Genomic DNA, 4791 nt, shown 5'->3' on the forward strand with positions numbered 1-4791 from the left:
TGGTAAAAATTGTTTGAAACGAATTTTTTAAGTGCGATACATTATTCAATCTTGGCTATACACATGCTGTTTCTTGCTAATTAATGCCACTTTTGTAAGTTACCGTTCGTGCATCTCATGTTTTGACCTCTGATTTCTCTTCATTCTTTAATCTTGAGTGGTGCTTCAGGTCTAGAGCTTGACACATGGCAAATGCGACATACAACGTTGCTAAACTGGATCAGTCAAGCTTGCACCATTGAATGAAGCAGTGTCGAACTCCAAACCCAAAATTGCGAGAATTGGAAAGGATTTTAATTCTATCTTTGTTTACCATATAGGTTGATCTTATCAATGGTTGAGATTAAATTGATTGAATGGGAAAATTTAATATTTGGAGTTCTAAAGTTGTTTTTTTTTTTTTTTTTGGATGAAAAATACTCAGGAAGTTTTCTTGAAGGGCATATGGAAACTTTGGAATTATTACCTTTTAAACCTTTCTTTGAAGCAAATTAATCATGAGGTTGCTTCTGAAAGAAAATAAAGAAGACGGGAAATGCAAAGCAACGCACTCCATAAATCCAACGGTTACAGCTCGTCTTGAGAGAATTTTCCCTTCTAAGCATCAAAAAGGAGAACGACCCCACAAAAATAAGGTTTCTGACGGCCCCACATTATGGGAATTGAGACTTGAAACTTGGGAGCCTTGATCGATGGTAGTTCTTTCATTTTATTGATGCAGTTTAGACCAAGTTAACAGTAGAACTAAATCAATGAATAACCAGGAATCAAATATCGAATTCGGATTCGAATCTATCCACTAAACCAACAGATTTAATTGAAGCTGAACTGAATACCCGCTTTAAAAGTTAACTTAAAACCCTAATAGTAGGGCTGTAAACGGATCGGATTCGGCTCGGTTAGTGCTATATCCGCATCCGATTAGCTATCGGACGGATTCAGATAGTGCTAAACGAATACGGATCGGATATTTTATCCGTTTACATGTAAATATAACTTTTCGGATAGCTATAGCCTATCCGTATCCGCATCCGTTTAGTTTTCGGACGGATTCGGATAGTGCTAAACGGATACGGATCGGATATTTTATCCATTTACATGTAAATATAGTTTTTCGGATAGCTATAGTCTATCCGTATCCGCATCCATTTAGCTTTCGGACGGATTCGGATAGTGCTAAACGGATACGGAAACGAATTTCGGCTATTCATTTACACCCCTACCTAATAGTTTATTAGGTTTAGATTTTTAATGGTTTAAGACTCTAAGTTGACGGTTAACCCTTTGTTCCTTAAAGCCTTAGACTCACTTACTCCTTAGTCCTTACATCTTACTAAATACGGATTTCTTCACGATCACGACTTCTATAACTCTTCAATTCTTCACCTCTTTCTCTTTACCGTTTCATCTTCTCTGTCTTTCTCTTTCTCTTTATCTCTTCATCTTCTCCGTCTCCTGAATATCAAAATCGAACAAGAACCCAATGGCATAACGAATTTAAACTGGATATAGTAACCGGATGTAGTAACCAAATAAGAACAGAATTATAACCAGATTCGAATCGAACTGATCAGGATCAATTAGAGTATTCAATTCTAGAACCGATACAGGACTTGTCCGGATCTGGATCCCACTGCCACTGCTTGGAACCGAACCGGATCCGAACCGAATACCTGGTTCCATACCCAACTGACACCCTTAAATAGAACACCTTGTGATTTGTACTATTGTTGTACGATTATTCAAGGTATCTTATTTGAAAATGTGCGAAGAATACTCAGATCTAGGTTGTGTTTGGTATGCATTCTAGATCGATTTGGCATTTTCGCATAATAAAAACAACTATTTTTATCATCCGAGAATGCGAAATCAGCTTAAAATGCATTCCATGAATGCATACCAAATGCTGCCCCAATTTCCCATTGTTTTAATATATTTTTTGGGTTAAGAGAAAGCTATGTAGTCAGTGTAGTCCTCGGCCACCAACGTGGTAGCTAATGCAAATGCACACAAATGCATTGGTTTGGATGCGAATTTTTTTTTTCATTGGGGGTTGAACGGTCTTTTTACACACAAAGGCATTGGTTTGTGTCTAAGCGTAAGAACCACACTAACCATGCGATCGATTAGAGTTCCTTTTCCCTTTTTTTTAAGGACTGATGTTCTCTGTGCCACAGCACAGCCTGCGCCCAAACACATGGGCCTGCCATTCAGGGGGGCAAGGTGATCATTTCGCCCACCCCATGTGTCTGGGCGTAACCTACACCCCGGCATAGAGAACATTTGGTTTTTTTTTTAATGAATCCCGTTGTGTTTTTAATTTGCATAGACTTCTTAAAAGCCAATACCGTTAAATTTAAAATTTTCACTGTAGAGAAAGGAAATCTTATAACTAGATACCATAATTACCTGCTTCCCACATTCAAATGGTTGAAGTACCCTCCACACTATTCCAAGAATCTATCCGAGCATCAAGACCCATGAATGAAGATCTCTCACAATCGTGGGTGACCAAAAACTAATGCTAAATTTGGGGGAAGGGGAAGGGTGGTAAGTGGAGTTTAATCTACAGGTAGGTGTAGGAGCTAGTTATTTAGTTTCTATATTCTTAAAGGCAAGATCCACATGGTGAATGGGATGAATGATTAAATAATTAGTACTCAAAAATTGGATACGGATCCTCTATTTCCGCCCTGCCTCAAATGTCATGCACCCTACACATAGTAAGGTGGAAAAAATTATTTTACCTCTGTTCGGGTAAGGCACTCGGGCAGGGGTAAGGCGTTCTTTTCGTATCTTGTTGTTTGTGGAATGCACACGACAGTACGGGCAGGGCGAAACTCGGAAGTAGATTACTTGAGTTGTGATGCAAGCACGGTGGAGAGATAAAATAAGATAATAGAGAAAATAGGATAGGAGGGAAAAGAGATAAAATAAAAAAAACAGGTATGATTATTCTCAGGGAGGTAACTAATACCTTCCTTGATTCGCAATCTGATATGACCTGGACCTTTGATCAGATTAGTTTGGATTAGAATCATAATTTTTATTTGTGGATCTTGAAACCTAATCTAGAATCTCAGAGAGAATAATTAATGCTTTAGGGATAATTAAATATATTTCCCTTTATTCACCGCATTGGAGAAATTTTCATCTCATTGAAAACTGCATCAGTTTGATGTTTTTTATGTTCCTAGATCTAACAGCTCATCAACTAGAAAATTATCTGCTCCATTTCCTTTTCTGGTCCATTTTTTCAAGTCTTTCTAATAAGGAGGATGGACCCCACTCAAGTAGTGAGTTTGGACAGGGGATAGGATGGTGCAGATAATAATCCCTCATCAACTAGCAAAGTTTTTAGTTTGTAATTCAATTTCAGATGATTGGCTATATTGGCCTCCTATGGTCAATTTTTACAATATATATTGAGTATGTCAGTCATTCGATCCAATGATAGTTCTCATCATTTAATCTTAAAAAACAAAAGGGGAGGGGATCTAGACATGCAACGGAATCCTAGCCCCAACCAATAGGAAACAAGAGGGGTGTCCCATGGTTCATCGACAAGGTGATTAAGAGAAAAGAGAATGTTTACAACCTTCAAATTTCCTTTAAAAATGGTTGGCAGAAAGTTCTCTGTGCCGTAATGTAGGCTACGCTCAGGCACATGGGCCTGCCACTCAGGGGGGCAGGGTGGTCATTGCACCCACCCCCATGTGCCTGGGTGCAGTCTGCATTGCGGCACAAAGAACAGCGCCCCAAAATGGTGTCACCATCCTACATGACATGGAAAAAATAAAACCTTTGTTCTATAAAAGACAAAATGTCACTAATAAATTGGCATTTTAATTACATCAAATACTTCGATCATACGGAAGTTCGAACTACGTTATTATACGTCTGTCTCTCATCCCATAATAAGAGACAAACATGTACGCAACCTAGCATGTTCTTTTTGTTTGAGTCGCTAGCGAAGGATATGCTAGCACCATCTCTTTTATCTTTTTTTCTCCCTATATATAAAATGTCCTTGCTGCCCTCATATGTATCCCCATTCCGCTTAGCTCATACAACCTACTCCATAAGCAAAGCTTTTTTAAGTAACGTATATAAGTCACAAAATGTAAAGGCTCGAGATGCAATGGTAGTAGACAAATGGTTCAACTAAGTTTTATTTTTTTATTTTTTTATTTTTTTATTTTTTATGTGAATAAAAAATCATCTTATTTTTGTTTTTACCACTTTCATTCTTGGGGCATTCCGAGAATCGAACTCGGGACCTCTCGCACCCAAAGCGAGAATCATACCACTAGACCAAATGCCCAGATGTGATTAGAATAGGCTGAGAAGTGAAGAGGAATGAAAGTGATATTTTGCCACGGAGAGCAGTCAAAGCTAAAGAGACCGTTGACCAAGACTGGAACGCAAAAGGATATGCTTTGATGATGTTTCCTGGAAGCTCATCCATACTATATGGGCCCTTCATGGATGCTTCCTTGTTTGTGCCCATCTGCTCCTCCCTTTGTCCTGTAACACCAATCCCAATAAAATCTCTCTCTCTCTGTGTGTGGCTCTGGTGGGTGGTGGAATGGACGTGTGAGGATACGAGCGAGTGACAGTGATAGTACCGTACCAAAACCCCAAAATTTGAAAAGAGAAAGAGACATAATGCTGTACTTGTAAGTTGTAACATTATATTAACTTTATGAAGATCTCCTTGATCTCCTAAACTTAATGAGATCCTCATAAAGTTAATTACCGGTCAAGAAAATTCGGGTCTTTGTTAAAGTC

The 4791-nt window shown here is 38.5% G+C and overlaps 1 non-coding gene across 1 annotated transcript; it reads right to left on the reverse strand.

Annotated features, from left to right (window-relative positions):
• Positions 1 to 4252: 4252 nt before the first annotated feature.
• TRNAP-UGG lies at positions 4253 to 4324 on the reverse strand. Its single transcript has one exon. It is a non-coding gene; the product is annotated as a tRNA-Pro (tRNA).
• Between the last annotated feature and the right edge of the window lie 467 nt (positions 4325 to 4791).

Source organism: Telopea speciosissima, chromosome 3 (assembly GCF_018873765.1).
Source record: "Telopea speciosissima isolate NSW1024214 ecotype Mountain lineage chromosome 3, Tspe_v1, whole genome shotgun sequence".
NCBI classification, from domain to species: domain Eukaryota; kingdom Viridiplantae; phylum Streptophyta; class Magnoliopsida; order Proteales; family Proteaceae; genus Telopea; species Telopea speciosissima.